The sequence below is a fragment of the Pithys albifrons genome, chromosome 4 (genome assembly GCF_047495875.1).
Source record: "Pithys albifrons albifrons isolate INPA30051 chromosome 4, PitAlb_v1, whole genome shotgun sequence".
Taxonomy (NCBI): Eukaryota; Metazoa; Chordata; class Aves; order Passeriformes; family Thamnophilidae; genus Pithys; species Pithys albifrons.
In genome coordinates this window covers 31,616,093-31,635,793 of record NC_092461.1, presented here as the reverse complement: position 1 = coordinate 31,635,793, position 19,701 = coordinate 31,616,093, and positions in this window count along the sequence as shown.

Here is a 19,701-nt window from a genome sequence, read left to right as displayed (position 1 = left end):
ACATTTATCAGAGAAATTGTTGATGGCCAATTACTCTCCCAACACTGCCTGTTCTATATACTCCATTAATGTTCCCCTAACTCAGAGCTTGGAGGAAGGGAGGCTGATATATTAGCCAGGCTGCTGTATTAGCTGTCACTCAGCAAATGAGGAAATCATTATATTTGCAAACTCTGCAAGCAAATCACTGTAAGCAATCTTCAGGAACATGCACAGTGACTTCACTCTCATGTAATTGTTGGCATGTCTGCAAATAGAACTGGCACTGATTAATTTAAAGTTTGATTTGTCATTGCTTTTATGATGAACACACATGTTCCCTTTCTTTTCTTTTTTGAATAAAATCTAAATTCTTGGCATTTAGCTTAAATCTTCACAAATATCTTTAACAGCATCATTAGGTCATTAAGGCCTAAAAACCAACTAAGTTCAGGCAAAAACTATAAATCAGTTTGGTTCTGCATTTTAAAAGTATTTGTTCTATCTAAGACATGGTTACATGAGGACTTTAAGTCTTACAAATTACTTATTCTGCCCTCCCCCAAAACTTAAATCATGAAGATGTACTCTGGGACACATAGGTTGCACTGTCACCCAAAAGAGAGATGAAAACAGAACAACATTAAAAAGAAACTCAGTAAAATTTCTTTATTGGATATACCAATCAGGCAAACATTTGGATGCGAATTCCTGTCAACTAAATTTCCTCTTGGGATCCTGGTTATTCCTGGACTTCATGACCTTATCGAACAGTGATGGGTCTACTCACCGTCTGAGCATCAGGGTCTTTGAATGTGCCTTTAAGTGAGTTCCAAAAATTGCAGCAAACCATTAGTCTGTTAGACTGTGCATTCCCAATGCAGCCAAGAATTCTGAAGTACAGTTTTCATGATTTCCAACTCAAACAGAAGTAAGCAGTGTTCTGAGACCGGATCTGGTGCTCTTCAACTGCATTTCCAATCCTTTGTTAGCTTCTTCTGCTCCACATTCCACATTTCTCACAGCTACATCCCTACACAAGTCCACTTCTTTTCATAAAGCAACAGTTTTTTCAGGTGGGACCCAAATTTCCTTCTGCTCATTATGCCATCCCTGACATTGGCCAGAAGAGAATTCCTAAGAAAGAGAAAGAGCTTTGTCAGCATGTGCTAACATTTGCCCAGCTTCTGTGAACTGTCATCTAGGAATTCCTGAGACAGGCATTGTGTGTGTGTATTTAACAGTTCTTAGCAGGTATTTTCTTCTACGAACCTGCCTAATCACTTCTTGAACCCATATAAACTTTTAGCATGTACAGCATCCCATGGGAAGAAATTTCACAGCCTAATTATACATTACGCAAGGGACTATACTCTTGTTTGCTTTGGACCTGCAATCTGCAGCCTGACAGTTTCATTGTTATCCCCTAGTCCTTGTATTGAAAGAGGACATGAAGTAAACTCATTTTTTCCATACCACTCAGGTTTTAAAAGGCCTCTTTAAAATTCCTCCTCTGCTGTTCCCTTTTGAGGGAGAAGAATCTTAGCCTTTTAATCATCACTCACACAGTTATCCCTTGCTGTTTCACCCTTTCCATGAAATTCAGTTCTACTGTACCTTTTTGAGACAGGCAGAACACAACTTCATGCAGCCATCATGATGTGAAAAATGTGGAGTCACACAGACATGGCAAAGTTCTCTTTTATGATGGCAACTTCTTTTTCCAACGTCTGATTTGTATTTTTGACCCTTACAGAGCAGCACTGTTATGTTTTCAAGAAAAGTAATATTCCATTCTCAAAACTGTGCTCCCAAGAGAAGTAGAAAACTGCTGTGCACGTGCTCAAACCTTTCTATATGTTCAAAGGCTAAGCATCTTCTGTGTAAGCCCTGCAAAATTTCCTTCATTCAGTTAGACCTAATCTTGACCCAGTGGTCATTCTTGCATGTTGATCCCACATAATCACAGAATCTTTGAATGGTTTGATTAAAAGATCATTTTTTCAAACCCCCTGCCATAGGCAGGGACATGTTTCACTAGACCAGGTTGTTCCAAGCCCCATCTAACCTGGCTGTGAACAATTCCAGGGATGGGGCAGCCACAGCTTCTCTGGGCATCCTGTGCCAGGGCCTCACCACTCACACAGTAAAGAATTTCTTCACTATCTAAATCTGCCCTCTTTCAATCTAAAGCTATTCTCCCTTGTCTTATCACTCCTTGACCTTGTCAAACGTCCCTCTCCAGCTTTTCTGTAGGCCCCCTTTAGCTACTGAAGGTGGTAAACTCTGTCTTCTGTCCATGATGGTAGAGGACTGATGCCTTTCTTGCATCTACAGAGCTCTGATGTTTCTTTAGTTAGTGGAATTTTCTTTCCATAGAGAAAACGTGAGAGTCTCCAGAGAGGCTTAACAATACTGGTATGTTGTACCAGAAGGATAAAGCACCACCTACAGAACCCACACAGAAATGTTCACCTGGGTCAACCAGAAACTTTCATTATTGCTTTCTGTTGAAAAGGTTAATACACACCTTCCCCTACACTGACATGCCTTTCTGAAAAGTGCAATTGCAAGACCTGAAATGAAATGAAATAAATGAAATATGGATTAATGATTCTGTTACCAGAAAATTCTGCATCGTACATAGTAGAGAGGGCACAGACCAGCACCACCCATCAATGAATCAGAAAAACAGCAGATGTGCAAGCACCCAACCAGAAATGTGGCTGGGTCCAGTCTGTTTCTCTGGTTGTCTCCTATGAAAACATGCCTGAAAATTCAAAAATGCAGAGGTTTTGAGAGGAAAAGAAGCAACAATAAGGCTATCCAGGCTGAGTGAGCAGGATGGATGGGGTGCTTTTGCACTGGGCTACATCTGCCCTTTTCTTCAGCTGCTCTGGTTAGTTTTCAACCCCATTTTTTGTGAAGTGCTATTAAGAAGATGTGGTATCAACAGCAATAGATTCACTGAACCATCAGGCAGGGTGACCACCTGAGAGGCCCTTCAGTAGCATGACAACTATTAATGTGGCATTATTCTAAGAGCTTTCTTTAAATGTATGTAACCATCTTCCTCATAGCTTCTCTGAGCCCTTCAGTCTATGGAAAACAACCTTTTTACAATACTATATGACAGAATTTTTGAAAGCTTACAGCTTAAGCTTATTATCCAGGTAGACATGTCAATGTTTTGCAGAAGTGTGTTATGTGTAAGACTCACCTAACCTTGGTCATATATAAAACAGAGTGATGCTGACTCAGAATTATTTTAAACTGGCCAGACCAAAAATGGAGCAAGAATTCTTCCTGATCTCATTGGTTACCTTTCCGAACTGTTTTTCACATCCAATTTATGCTGGAGTGTATAGAGGTTATGGTATGGAAGTCATTCTGGATACAAATGTGCCTAAAAGTTTAAGGACTGACTGTGGGAAGTGTGGCCATTCTGCAGGTGGTTCCAGCCTAGACCATGCTGCCACTGGTAATTCTGTGGTCAGAAAATGGGCAGAGTAAATTCTCTAATGTGCACTTACTGAGTTAAGGGATCATTTTTCTCCTAATACTTTTTCAATACCTTCATTTAGATCATTATTATGGATAGCATTGAGGCACCATGAACCCCAGTGTCACACAGATTGCAGACTAGCCTTCTAGATCTCTCAACAGAGAGTATTATCTTCTTTCAAAACACCTCTGATCCATAAAATAATTCTAAAATACTTCTAAATGTGGGCTTTTTGGTCTACATCTGCTGAAAAGAGAAATTTATTTGGTGAGCTCAGAAAATACTGGAGGAAAACATGTGTCTGCCAAACCATAGAGCTGGCAAAAAAATTGCTGAGGACTTCAGCAACTTGCAGCTGGCCAAAGGCCTGCTATTTATCTAATTTATTGACAACAGTAATATTTTTCTTCTTCAGGCATCAAGCTGAAAGATATCATAATGTACTTGGGCTGTAGCCTCATGAAAGAGAGCAAGGATTGGATTTGCTCATCCTATGTCCACCACAAAACTCCTTTGTCAACAGTTTTCCACTTGCCCTAAAAGGAAGTTGTTCTGATAGACATAAATACTAGGTTATTGCCTTTACTGTATGTTTGTAGGTTCCTTCACAGGTCATGTCAGACATTGTGTCCTTGGGATTTCCCCTGTGATCTGGCAAGTAAAAGTATTTCAGAAATTCTGAATTCTGTGAAATGAGCTTAGCTGAATATTAGCCAGTCAGTCAGAAGAAACTGAAGTCCTGGAAAACACAGGTAAGTGTTTTATCCAACTGTTCAGAGCACTTATTGAAGGCTGGAAGTCTGTGTTCATTTCTCTTTTCTACCTGAGAAGAGACACTGGAGCTCACATCCGCTATCCATAAAAGCACCTTCATGACTTCTACCCTTTGAGTAAAGTGAGGGAGCAACTCCATCCATCACCTCTGTTGAAGTTTTTAACACTGCAATTAAAAAAAAAAAAGAGAAAGAGAGAGAGAGAGAGATTCACTTAACACAGAGACAAGAACGAAAATGAATCACCAATTGAGTGATGAGTGTATTCTACTGGGAGCGAAAGAGCTTGAAGCTCCAGCTCTTCTTCAGAAGGCTATATGTTTTATTTATGTGATGGACACTTCATCTCACATCTCAAGGCTTCTCCACTCTAACACTGCACCAATTACCTGCCAATCAGACTATCAGATTAGTACAAACACTTTTTTTGGATGCCACCTCTGGTTTCCATAGAAACTGTTTTAAGCCTCATGTCTCTCAATTAGAACTTTTTATAATTTCTCCACCCTTATGAAATCATTTGTGGTTCCCATGGTAATCACTGAAAATTTGTTATCTCTCAAGTGCTGCTTCTTAATCAGAGGCTTCACCAACAGCAATGTCCTGCTGGAGCATGAGAAGATTCTAAACCTCTTTTTCAGTCAGTGGTGTGTCCTTTACTCATCCATAAGGATGTGCACCACAAATCTATACTGAGCCTCCTAACCCTGACATCAAGGGCTTGATCACTGTAGAGTTCATTATATTCACAGAACATGCTGCTGTGTCCCCATTTTATGGATTGCAAAGATGATGCACACGAACTTGCACTCGTTTTGCCAAAGATGTTTCCATAGGTCAACTTATCGCAACAAAGTCTGCAGGAAACTTTGGGTTTCCTTTGCTGAATTTAGCTCCTGTCTAGTTCCCTTTTCACTGGACGCACTCTCACACAAGACTGGTGCCAATGGTCCAAATGCCCCAAACATACCTGCATTTCACATTCACATGCCTAAAACATAATATACTCAATGCAAACCAAACTTTATAGATACACACACAAATACACAAACTACATTTACAAGATATTTTATACACTTTCCTTCAAGCCTAGACAGTGATTTCCATGACTGTAAATATGCCAATGTATGAAAATCTGTCCTACTACAGTCCCAGACTGAGAAGGTTTCCTTTGACACTAAACACAGAGGTGCAGATGATCTCAACCCTTTTTTTCAAAAGTCAGCCCACGTTGCTCCTCCTCTACAACAGTTCTACTTGGAGTCCTGCTCTGTTATCATGGTTCAGAAGCAAGGCTTGTGGACAGTATCCTCTGGCCTTTCTGACTCAATCCAACATTTTAACAACTTTTATCTTTATCCATCTGCGATGCTACTGGACAACTTTCCATGAAAAAAATAGTTGCACTTGCCTCTTACAGCTAATTCTGGAGTTCTTCCTGTACTGAGTGATATAAAAAAAATTAACTGTGTTTCAAATTTTGATTTAATATAAAATACAGATATGTGTGTATATCTTCCAGATGTGCAAGGCATCACTTGATGTGGTAGAATCCCATCCCTTTCTGTTTTAGTGAAACCAGGACCACACCCAGGAGTTTCAAATTGAGAGGAGACTAATGTATCCAACCATCAATATTTCCAGCCAGCAACTGCTGCATAGAGTTTCTCCTTCTACCTTGAAATAAGCAATATTTTTGGAAAGATATCTACTTGTGAGTGAAAAAAACCTCATCTGAAAGAACACCATTTTTCCTGTGCAGAACTGTCCTAGCAGTTACTTGCTAGAGATATATTTTTTCTTTGCAGTAAGATATGCCACATGACATATTGATCCTATAGAAATTGCTATCTTGTGTATCCCTGCGTGTTCAATTCCCCTCTGAGCCTGCTTCTTCAGCACAGTATATCATCCCACTGACATGTATCAGGCATAATTCTTTCCTTTTTTTTTTCTTTTTTAGGAAGAATCTGATTGTATATTTCAAATGTGGAATTTCTTTCTCAAGTGACATTAATCCAGAGTCTGAGCTGGTGACACATGATCTCGATGTGTTTATATGAATATCATTATGTATTGGAGAATATCTATTCCCTGAGACCTCTTCTCTGAAAAGGGCAGTGTCATCTGCAGCACTTCAGAAAGGGTTCATTGATGGAGAAGATGATAGACAGGTAACAAAGCATGCAGAATTGCTCTCTTCTGTTCAGATCAGGTTATCTCCCATCCCCATAGAAACCCAAGGTTCACAGTTATAGAATCATGGAATCATAGAGTTGATTGGGTTGGAAAAGACCTCCAAGATCATCAAGTCCAACCCTTGGTCCAACTCCAGTCCATTTACCAGATCATGGCACTCAGTGCCACATCCAATCTCAGTTTAAAAACCTCCAGGGATGGTGAATCCACCCCCTCTCTGGGCAGCGCATTCCAATGCCTGATTGCTCTCTCTGGAAAGAATATTTTTCTGATCTCCAACTTCAATTTCCCCTGGCAGTGGTTAAACAACAGAACCCCACAGTTGTTAAGACACATTAGAGTTTAAAAGTTCTGTAGTCTTGCATTCAAAAAGGCATCGTGAAGGATTTGTCATTTTGGTGTGTTAAAAAGGTTAAATGAATACCTGATAATCATGCAGCTGAACACTGGCATCCATTTGATAAAATTGTAAAGGTATTTGGAAAATACAGTGGATCAAAGAGCAGGAAAAACATTTCATTTCTATATTGAGAAGTCTTCGTGATGTCACACTTTTAAAAGGCCTTGTGAACAAGGCCTCAGAAGGAAAAAAAAATGTTGCAGAGGCTTATTAGCAGCTTTAATACACACTGACAGGAACCCCAGCTTGGAAAGAAAATAAGAATAATAAATAAAATAGAATTATGTTGGCACTGCTCCAGGAAGTCAAGAACTCATCAGAAAGAACATTATTTTTCCCACAAAACATCAAAGTTTCAGCAGGTTTCAGCTCAGTCTGGTGTCTCCCCACAAACAGCAAGTAGAAGACAAAAAGGGAACTAGAGATTGGGGAATCAAACTTTTAATTACTATCTCATATTCCAAGTAAGTGTTAGCTTCTTAAAATGTTGGTGTTTAACAGTGTAAGCATTTTCTGGTCTCCCAGCAAGGTCTGGAAATAAGAAGTGGCAGAGGCTAATGATGCAGGCAAATATGCACTCCATTGACACACAAGTACAGGATATTACAGCTATTGCTTACTGAGAGATAAGTATTTCTAAGGCTGAATGAACAAAAGGACAGTGCTCTAAATAGATTGCCCTGTTTTCATGGAAAGATGCAAGCACCATAATACCTGTGTGGTATTGCAGGATCCCAAACATCTGAGATGCAAGATCCAGCAGTCAGAGCTGTTTTCCTGTAGGACTGCACAAGGAGACTGGATTCCTCTGCATGCGGTTTTCATCAGTCTTTCACCCAGCACAGGGCAGTGAGAGGGTTCTTTTGTCTTCCCAGAACTAAAGAGGAAACACAGGTCCATGTCTGTAACTCCAAGCTTCAGAGGGAAAGTTCTTCATCCCTTTGTGTCAAAAGAAAAGAGTACCTCAATCTCTATTGACCCATTAGGTAAAAGCACAAGAGGGTTGTGGTCTGCTCTGACTTCATGAAGAAAAGGGAGATCTGGATTCCTCTGACTGCTTCTGTATCTGTAAAATGCAAAGTGTATGACCAACCCAGGGAGGAAGATCACAACGAGACCTGGATCCCACATGAACTTTGGTTCAAATTCTGGCAGCAGAGAACAATTCTGGGCTTTGATTCTTGCATTCATGTTTATATTCTTATTGCAAGAGTCAACTCCTACTCTTTTCACTCTCCAGTAGTACCTTCTGAAGTCAGTGGGTCTGCCGAGAGAGTAGAAAAGCTTTTATTCAGATCAGCATCTGAATTGAATCCCCATACAGTGGTCATGAACGAGGTGAGGTAGGATAAGTCAATAACCTTAAGTCACCTTGGGCTTTGCAGGTCTGGTGAAACTTCCCTGTTAGAAAACCCATCTCCACCAGATCCTGCACTGTCTCAGCTGCAGCTGTAGCTAAAATCTTGGTATTGCAAAGCCTGGAGTAAAATTCCAGCTGTGAGAATAAATAAGTGTGTATATACTTCCATACAGCAAGAGATTCTGCTGGAAATTTCACCAGTGATTTTATTTACATCTGTGTCAGTGAGGTCAGAATATCATCCAAAACATTCCTGGTTTTGTGTTGGCAAGCAAAAATGTTCACACTCTAACTAAATCTCTCTTATAAATCACCTTGACAGTCCCCATAATTCAACATAATAGGGTTCTTTGCAGAAAGAATTGTCTTTCAGCTGATGCAAGAGGATGGACACGATAACCTAAGAGAGCTTTATGTCTATGAAAAATTCTATTCTTGACTCTTTTCTTATTCCTCTGTGACTCCACCCTTTCAGGAGCAGTTAAATCCTGATCATTAGGGAGATTTCTCTCCATTAGCTTCCCAGATCTCTCTACTAGTCAGTAAGCTGTTGCACTCTCCTCCTTCACGTTTTCTCTCTTTATATTCTTTGTTCCAAGGCTCATTATTCTACATTTATCTGCACCAAACTGAATTTGTCATCTTTTTGCCCAATTACTTAAATGATCTAAGACCTTCTGTGTCTTGACTGCATTGTTCTTCATTGTTTACCTCTCCTCACCAATTGCCATCACCCAGAAATCTTGCTTTCAATAATTTCCAAGTCATGTCTGCAAATAATAAAGCATTTAAGGAGCCATGGTATAACATTCACAGTGAAATGCCTTCTCACTTGAGACATGGAAAATAAACACAGTTTCTGTATGTTTTACACATCTTAGTCTGATGCTTTCCTGTCACTCTCTGCTACCTGCAGCCTTCAAATGTAAAATGGCACATATTGAAGCTGCCAATGCAAACATTAATTTATGAGCTGACTACCTCAGGACCATAAATCAAAGGAATATCTTCCACCTAACTGGACTTCCTAGGTTGGAAAATAACTCTGTGAGTACATTGACAGCTGTGAGACTTAGTAATTATGCAGATCTTTTCTGCCAACTCCAATGACAGGGAAGAGGAGCAACGTGGTGACTTTCTTCAGAGCTGCAATTTCCCATCTAGCTGTAAAGAACCCCTTCCCCTCACTGGTATGACACCTTCTAGGGTAAAGCCGTGCTGGTCAGGTCAAGCTCTACCTCATTCTCAAGGCGGTATCTCTGCAAAACTTCTGAGAGAGCTTGTGACTGCACCAAGTGCCAGAACAAAATGTTCAGAAGTTTCTCCAGAAGATGTATCAACATCACTAGATTGGACTAGCATATTTGAATTACATTTAGCCACCCACCAGATCAGCACAGAATCACAGCACTGCTCTTTTAAACAGACTAGCACAAACTTTGGACAAACAGCAATAAACTACTAGGAAAGCTAATAAAATAAGAACCAAAACATCTGCCATTACACCATCCTTGCTTCTAAGATTTTTTTTCCTCCTCCCCTGTCCTATGGATATCCAATACAGAAAATTATTTAACATATTCATTCCTAATTTTCTGCTCCAAAAATTCCTTTTCACACATAGGTTAGTGGTGGGCAGATGATTCAGTTTGTACAACTACATCAGAAGATGACTTAGCTCCCAGTTCACTTCTGGATCCAGGTCCTTAAGTTGTTCACAAGGAATAAAGAACTCACCAAGATGAGAGACAGAGGAGGACCACTAGGTCTTGTCTTCCCACCAGAGTAATGACAGGTTGCTACAGGGAAGCTGAGAGCTCAGCAGATTTCCTTGGTAGCCATTTGGCTGCTTCTGACCTGAAAAGTGAGCAAGTGGGATGAGCAACCCATTGCTGGAGTCTTATCTGGCTCCAGGTTATAGTTCATGAAAAGTTTGGAGCTTCTCCTTGATGTGAAGGTCTCAAGTCTCACAAAAACCTGATCAATCACAACAAGCTTATCTAAGAGCAAAACAATGTTTTCTGGATGGAAAAAAAAATCCATCAGGCCACAAGGCACCTGATTTTGAAAACAGAAAAGGTATTGTTCTAATGTCTTCCCAAGAGAACCTTCTTTATAGTTTTGAAAGACATGCTCCACAAGTTGCAACTTCTAGAAAGCTGTAGGACTAACCTGTAATATATTTTACAGTGCCTTTTAGAGTAGAATTTTTAGTATTTCTTAGAGTTAAGTGAAGACTATCATCTTTGTACTAAAGATGGACATACTGGTTAGAGTTGTAGTGTAGATCAGGATTTGCCTTGGAAGTGAATTTCTCAGTCATGCTTGCTGCACTTCCCTACACAAAATGAAACTGCCCCTGAAATTTATTTCATTTTGGATTAAACTGAACCAAAAGATGTTCCCTGGGAATGCAGCTCAGGCAGTTGAGCCCCAGGTGGTAATCTGTGAGATCAGTCTACAGACATATTTTTTAAAAAACTCCACCCTTGCACTGTATGGATGTCAGACATTCAGATTGCTTTGCTTATTATTTAATTGCTATGCTGGCAATTTGTATCTTAATTCCTACTACAATTCCCTAGAAAACACACCTATAAGGTGATTGCCCCCTCCTGATGGTTTTCATAGTGACATGTAAAAACTCCCTGTCAGAATATATCAGGACATGGTGCTGTGAGGGCTGTGGAGTCTTGTGAACTTTGTGGAAAACATGTGAGAAAATTTAGGGAAGGATGCTGCAAGTGGGAAAAAAAAAGAAAAAAGAAAAAAGAAAAAAAAAGAATCAAAGAGTTGTAGGGAAATCAGAAGGACACTGAAGTAATGAATAAAAATTTGGATGCGTGAGGGAGTGTGAAAGTGCAGTAAACAGCAGAAAGAGCTGTGAGAAAGATCAAATGACAGGCAAGGGAGCAAGTCCTCTCTTGGCCACCAGAGAAGTGGATACATTTCAAGGTAATTTCTGTTCTTTGTGAACAGACAAAAAAGGTTATTTTACTTTCAAAAGCACTATCTTGTTCTGGCCATGGACAGTACAACTTTCTCCTCTCAGAAGTCAGGAACAGCATAGCCTGGGTTAGCCAAAGTCTTTAGTTTTGGATGCCTGTTTCATGAAAAAACACACACACAAACACACACACAAATACCAGACTAACTCATCACAAATCCTGAGCACTTCAACCTTCCCCCTATTTTTCACCGTGTTCCCACTGAGCATCATATTTAAATCAGGTTGCAAAGACTTCCAGCAGAGAAACCACGTCAAAACTATTAATTTTCTTTCCCTTAAACACCTCAGCACATTTTTTGCAGCTTTACAAATAACAAATAAATAATCTTCATGTCTACCTGTGAAGTCTGAGAGCAGGCAACAAGTGCAGTAGAGAAGAGTAGAAGCTTGAGACGCATCCTTCACTTGTGGAGACCAGTAAGTGAGATGTTTTGCCATCTGCAGTAGTCCTTTGCAGTCTTGATTATTCCTCAGGCTTCCAAGTTGACAATGCCATGGCTGAAGGGCATCTCCAAATAAAAACCATGAGCAGATATTTTCCCCTCCTTCCTTGACACCCTGTACAAACTCTCAAAGCCATGATGTCTCTTTACATCATTATGAGTAGCAATATTAGAATAACAAACATTATAAAGCTACTGATAAATCTATTGAAGCTGCTGGAAATGCCTAGAACTGGACAGTGCTACTGAAGCATAAATCAAACCTTTCCACATGGGGTTTTTTTTAGGGCAAAGTGTGGAGATAATGAAAGGACTGGCAAACTAGAGCATCTGCATACAGCATTCATTCAAAACTGAAGACTGTTTCCCTCACAACCCTCCTAATGGGAAAAGGAAACAGGAGCAAACCCCTTCCCTTTTCTTCCCATCCTTCCTCTGCAGTCAGGGCTGGGAGAACACGCAGCAGAGACATGCTGCAGCCCATTAAGGGTTGTAGCAGTAAACAGACCCTTCAGCAACACCAGGGATTGTCATGTTCTCAAGTGCAGGAGCTAACAAACAGCTGAGAAGTTTCTGGATGAGCAGTTCCCAGAGGCTGCAACAGAAGTTACCGATTTGGTCAGATCTGCCACCGTCTGTTAGCAGGGATCTCTTTCCCAGGCCCTCAGCACACTGCAGGTGCTGCTCACTGAGAGCCCAACTCGCCCTGCACTGAAATGCAAATGGAACTGAGAAACCAGGGGAGCCCAGGCCATGGGTCAGGAGACCAGGGAAGCTGCTGGTTGTGTATCTGCATTCTTAGTCTCTCACAGTTACAGAATTGCCCATTCTCTATTGTCACCCTTTGCTGGTCTTTAGGAAGTATCTCTGTGGGTTGACTGTTCTTTGCTTTTTTGTTGGCTTTTGGAGTGGAATGTCCAAGAACAGCTATTTCTTGTGCTGAAGGGGTAGATGTATGTCCAATTCCAAAGGAACAGCATTTCTCTGCAAGCATTTCTCAGCCCAGATTTTGCAGTGAAAGCCATTTCTTCTGGCATCTCTGCAGTTCTTGCTTTCCCTGCCTGTTGGAGAAGAGAGGATCATCCTCATGCTTGGCTCTTTCCAGAACTCATACAGAGATCAGAAACTGGGCAAGGAACAAAATTTAATTTAGCAGGCTTAGAAGAAAGAAAAATGTAGAATCTTAAGACAATATTGGTGCTTCACCAATTTCTTCTGGAGTGCCATTTTAGCTTTCTGAGCACTAGGCAATGTCCATCACGAAAGCAGATGGGGGAGGGAAGCTCAGTGCATATGCAGACAGTGACTACCTGCAGGCTTTCCTGCTGTTAATAAGGCAGAGCCAAGTTAATTTAACAAGCCTATTAGTTCAGAGCATCAGCAGAATTTGAATCTAGGAAGCCCAGAGTCACAACATAAACTGATACTTGAATTTACTTGCTGTATTCCACCACTCATTAGACATGTATTTCAACAGTAGGAAATATTACTTCAGTTTATGTGGGTCCAGGTCTTATATTTCCCCCTAGAACCAATTTCTATGTTTATGCTCCAAACATTGAAACTCTTATCCTTTTTTTAAAAAAGAAAATTACATTAATTTATTTGAGAGAGATTTTTTCCTATCACTGAAATATGAGGTTTTGTTTAAAAATGTCATTTTATGTAGCATTTTACATTTTTCTCTTAGTCCTTGCACAATAAAAATTTCCACTGGCACCTCACTGCATCTGGCTAGCTTGACACTTCCATAGGTTTGCAACTTCTTTCTTCTTTGTCTTATTCCATTTGAGAAGTTGGAATTGGCCTGAACTCCATAGTAGCTTGAGTTAATTTGGGAAGAAATAGTGTCAAAAATTCCACCCAGAAATGATGCTAAACAAATGTTCAGACAAGTAATTTCTCCCTCTAAATATTTCATCATGACAGATTCCCAGGACACTTTACTGCTGAATCCCTTCAGTACTGGACTCATCAGTACTTCAGACAAAATTCATCTCCACTGACGTTTCCTGTCCACAGTGTAGAGGGTTTAACCTCCCATGGAAAGCTCAGAGTTCAGGATAGATCTGACCAAAGCTGATGACTTCACCAAAGATGCTGGAATGTATCATATCCTGAGCTCTATTGACCAGCCCTGCACTATCCTCAGGGGAAGTGTGGCTTTCTCAGGTGGGGATGGAGATGGCTGAAATGTATATTAACATGTTTAGCCATATGGATTTTAGATAGTTGTACAGCCAGTCATGCCAACAGGAGACACAGAGAGGAAATAGAGCCCACTCAGGGTGGGTGGTATCTTACCATGCAGACTCCAATATATCCCTTCTGAGTATGTGCAAACAGATATTTCAGAAGCTAATAATTAAAATTAATGGGGATGAATTTTAATAGGAGTAGCAGAAGGCACATTCCTGGCACAAGGGGAATATCATGTCTGCTGTGAAACATCTGGATGTGTGGCTTCCCAACCAGTCTTGGGAAACTGGGCAAAACAAGCAGTTTTTCCTTTTCCCTGTTACATCTTACAGCCAAAAAATTCTTGCTGAAATTAGGGCGGAGGGTTTTGGGGGCAAAGAAATAGTATTAAAAACCTTCAGACTAACCAATCAAACAAAAGCCAAAACCAAACCAAACAAATCCCCCCCCCCCCCAAAAAAAAAAAAAAACAAAAAAAAACAAAAAACCAACAAAACTCCCAACCAAATAAAAAAAAAAAACAAAAACACAATCTCAAAAAAAAATAAAACCCAAACAGCTCATAAATGGGTAGACAGACTATTTCAGCCCAAGCAGTTAAATTTGTTTCATGATTGTATGAAATTCTGGCAAAGCTTTTGAAAAGAGTGATCATGTAGAAAGGACAGTGTTGGGAAGCCTTACAGGCTGCACTGTCAGCTCTGACTGTGCCTGTTCCTAAATAAAGACCCAGTTAAGATTTGAAGCCCAGCATTTAAACTGCTCTCATTTGCTGCTTCATTTTGAAAGTAGCTTTTCCATAGACAAAAGGTTAATAATAAATACTGGAAAGGTTTCTTCCACAGCACCTTTAAAAGGTTGTTCCACTACCTGTGGTGAGGGTGCTATGAAATGAATGGGACTTGATATTTAAAAATACTGAGAAAACCACTAACAAGGGATCTTTTTTATTATGTATTTAATGGGATGAAGATCAGCATAGGTAATCACAGTTAAGGACCTTTCTTGAAAGAGCACAGCCTTTAAAAATAAATTAATAAATAAATTTTACGGTGGAAAAGCCACCTTCTTGAAAGTTTGTGGGAGGCTTTTACTTACAACCCACCAAGGTAACCACCATCTTTAGTTTTATGCAGCCTTGAAACAGCTGCTCATTTCATGATGGATAGGCAGGGGCTCTTCTTCATCTCCAGGCATGTGACCACTGCTGCCTGCTGTGGGATTTGCTTATCAATGCCTGCCTAAATGTCCTCCAAGCCTTAACTGCTCCCTTTTTTTTTTTAATCAAGATTTCCTTAGTTCTTGGTCCTAGTCTGATCAGAGGATGTGCCCATATTTGTTATGTGCACATCAGCAGAACCAATCTCACACTCAGACCTTTGATGTGTGTGTAAGGGGGCTGTGGGGGGAACACATAGAAAAGGTATCTAAAGATATGGGTGAAGAGCATAGCAAACCTTCCCTGCCAGAGAGAAAGAAGAGGTCACCTCTGTTTCTTTGAATTAAAGCTTCATTAACCATGAATCTCACCACCTCAATGTCTTAGTCCCCATTCACCATCTCACTAACCTGGATTTTGAGAATGCTGGCAAGTTCTCTTGTGCCCCAAGACAAGCAGTTCTACCTGGTGTCCTACACACATCTATTTGCTACAGGCCTTGCTGATATCAAAAAGTGTAGGACTCCAGAGATACTGAGTCCTCTGGGTTACTGTGGGACATTTATTTGCACAGGTTCTTCCCTCTTCATTGCAAATAACTCAAGAGAGCAGATGCATCTGCTTTACTTGGTTTTCCTCCAGAAGGGCATGTTTTGGAATGGGATACTGTTCTTTTATTGGCATCCATCAGGATGTTGCTGTAAGAAACAGTCAAGGACCTCAAGACTGTCACTAACTGAGCCTCAGAAGTTGTTGCCTCTCTCATAATGCTGTACTTAGCAATGCTTTCCATGGTAATTAGTGAATATAATATCTTTTCTTTCTAAGGGCTACTGTCTTCAGAACTGCGGGACCCAAAGCTTGGTGTCTATTTGTCAACATTCAGTCTGTACCTGAGTGTACAGGGATGACAGATACAAGTCACCACATTGACTACTGCCAGGTTGCGTTGAGCCACGAGCTCAGTGTACCATGAAGGAATGATCTGCAGCATGAAACCAAATGGTCTGTTTTCAAATTGGGAAGAAAACAAACAAACAAACTCAATGTAATTATGGAGCTCCACAGGCTCTGGGTAAGGTCTTGCCTTTTTAAAGAGCTCTGTGATCTGGAAAGCTATGGAGGAAGCAACAGGTTAAATGAACAGGCAACAGCTACTAAAATGCAGCCTGAATAGATAAAAGGTAACACATGATGGATGTGAATCTCCACTTTAAAAAGTTTAGCCCTAAATATGTCCTTGACTATGCAAAGAACTTCACAGAGCCAGAAGTTTTCCCCCTTTAATATTTTTCTGCTAGCTAAAATTATACTGGTACTGTATCATTATGTTACCACAATTCAGTATTTTCTCTTTCTCTCTCTCTCTCACATGCACAAAATCAATAGAAAGAAGTATTGAAAATGTCCTATTTTCCCTCCTATTATAAAAAGACTTTTGCAGCAGCCAGAGGTTGTGGGGCTTATGATTAAGCAACACTTCTAAGTGGACCTAGACAGATAGGAACATGAAATACAACAAGAGGTTGAAAATTGTAACTGAATTTAGGGCTGTCTGAGCCTTGATGTTTTCAATTCTGAACCCTTTTTTGAGTCTCTCATGGCCAGTGAAACAAGTTAAGGGGGCTAGAAAATGAAAAGTTCTTTTTCTGTTTTGTCTTTTAATAATTTAAGGGCACCTCCAGCAACCAAAACAAATATATTTATCATTGCACACAAAGCCTTTAGGCGTGAACTCTAAAGAGGCACATTAGTGTCAATGCATCTGGTACACTGTCACTTTCCAGTTTAGCTTAACTCTTGCTTCTCCTTTTCTCCTAACACTTGTGTCTGAAGAGATGCTCTCTGCTGCTGCTTTTTTTTTCAGAACAGATAAAGTAGTTAAATAAATACTATTTATATAAAATATACAGGCACACAAAAATCTCTTGGCAAAATTAAGTAGTTTGACTGTGCAGAAGACCAGGTTCAACAATTCTAATGGTTGCACTTGATCTAAGACCTTTCACTTCTCATTAGTTTGTTTGCATGGAGGCAGTATGGTTTTAATCACTATAAAGAAAAAAATAGTACGGATGCACAACAAAATATCCTGGAAGGAATTTTCTGAGCTTAAGTAATATGGGAAGGATTACAGAAGCAACCATGTTGTAGACAATAGGACTGCAAGCTTAAATCTGAAAGGAGTGAAAAGTGATAGCTATACATAAGAATCCTTGTGTTCAATATCTCTCCAAAAATTCATATTTCATGGTGGAATTATATTAGGGGCATCAGCTTGGGGCAACGTTTCTTTTGCATCATTACATCCAGCAATCCACTCCAGTTCATGAAGCAAGTCAAGTCAGCAGCAAAAGGGAAAAAATAGTGCTCTGCTTGTTAGTAAACAGTCTTGGAAAGGTGGATTCCTGAGAATTCATCAACCCACTTTTACTGAAGGGAAATTAAGGCAGAGCATCTGGGCCAAGGTCATGAGGTAAGTCATGGCTCAAGGCAGAGTGAGATGTCAGCGCTTTTGGCTCCCAGAGCCGCGCTTTGACTGGTGAACCAAACCCTCCTGTTCAGCAAGAAGGGAAATGTTAATGTCTCCAGAACAGGCGAGTTTACCTTGGCACATCAGCTCCACAGCAGGTTAATCAGGGTAAAATCAGCAGGAGGTGCTCTCCCAGAAGCCAAGGGATGCTGAACTGCAACTGCAGGTTTGTGGTGATATGCAAGGGTCAGGGAGCCCAGCTGGCTCGGAGAGCCCAGGACCCAGCCAACCCCAAGGTGGGTAGCCCACAGGGGAACAGCAGAACAGCATCCACAAGGAGTCCCTCTCCAAAACACAGGGGCAGAAAAATCACCCCAAGCATATGCTCATTTTCATCCAGCAGACGTTTGTGAGCAAACTCAGCGCAGTCCTGGAGCCAGGACATGCCCAGGAGGACTGACTTTGCTGTATTTAGCCCTAGTTTCAGTAATCAGCTCCCTTGACTTCAGTGGCATCAGCCATTATTTACCTTACTGTGAAAGAAGCAGCAACACAGAGGAGGTTTTCAGTTTCCCACTGGAGTTCTGTCTTGGTCACCATCTTGCAGCCAGGCAGAATTATCAATCTCGTCTGCTGAAATGTCTCTTCTCAGGGATGGAAATCTTGAGATGCTGAAGGTCAGGAGATTTAAGGTACATTGGCAGAGCTCTGTATCTCCAGCTTGCATTATTCTGGGTGCTGGCCAATGCTATCAGTCTCTTGCCAAAAAGGAATAGCTATTATGGCATTGATTTTCTGCCACAAAAAAAACACCAGAGAGAGCTACTTCTAGTTAAATGCAACAGTAGAAAGCGCTCAAGCCTTTTGCTGCAAAAAAGGCTGTGTCTTGGTCTGTGATGGCTGAGTCTGGACTAAAATATTTTCAACACCTGTTCTGCACACAGGAATTAGAAAGAGCTAGCAGAAACAACCAGTATGCAAAGGGCAGATTTTAGAAGTTGTTACAGATTGATCCAAAATACCAGAGGCTCCCAGTGACAGCAAAAAGTGGTTAGAAAGCTAATAATTGTGCTGGAATGCTAACATTCCACAGCAGGTTCAGGTCTGTAGGTTGCATCCTGCATAGATGGGTAGGGCCACACCATAGCAGTGATTTTTTTCGGTGTCTCTCTGCTGAACATTTTATCTGCTTATTAACAAACATAAGCCCATTCCAGGCTCAAACACTTCAGCTTTAAACAAACAAAGCCCATAGTGACAGTAAACATTAAACAGTCACTAAGTAATTCCTAAGCTTTGTTGACAATCCAGATCACTTGGCTTCTGAGAATATATTTTCTTGCTGGATTTCTAGTACTCCCATCCTTTTTTGGGTAAGAAAGTACTTAATCCAACTTTTTGATTTTATTTTTTGCATGTTTTTTTTTTCAGGGCTTGGTCAGAGTGCTGAAGAAGGAAGAGTAAGAAAGAGATGGAGAGAGAGAGAGAGAGAGACAGCTTTGCCAGTAGAACACAGGAGACAGCTAACCTGCTCTGAACCTTAAATAATCATCTACTTCAATTCAGTTTGAGCCATTGAGGACATGAGAGGTCATGTTTTATTCTTATTTCCACAGATTCAAAGAAGTCAGTGATAGCTTAAGCTCACATTCTACAAGCTGAAAATGAACCTGAATTCATTGTATTCAAAAGCAGCCTAATCCATTACAAAAAAAAAAAAAAAGAGAGAGAGAGAGAGAGAGATAATTAATTTAAAAATTCACAGTGACTTCTGCTGCTTGCGGTTTGCAAAAAATGTTGGACGTGTGCCACAGAACAGTGAAAACATGAGTACAAACAGCACTTTAACTCACATGACCCCCAGTTTAGGAGGGTGCTTCTGGGTGGCTTTGTCCAGAAGAGATGAAATCACCCTCTCTTAATTGCTGAAGTTATTACTTAGATGCTCAGGACAAGCTGTGTTTCCAAGATCCTTTACTGTTACAAATGCAATTCGGTTTTGTGCACGTGGTGTAATTTTTGGGGCTGTGCTCTGCAGGGCCAGGAGTTGGACTCGATAATCCTTATGGGTGCCTTCCAACTCAGGATATCCTATGATTCTATGATTGTTTTGACCTCATTCTCCCTGTCTCCCTGGTGGTACTTGCAGCAGCACTTGCAGTGGAAATAAAATTCAGATGGAAGCTAATCCCTTGAGAATG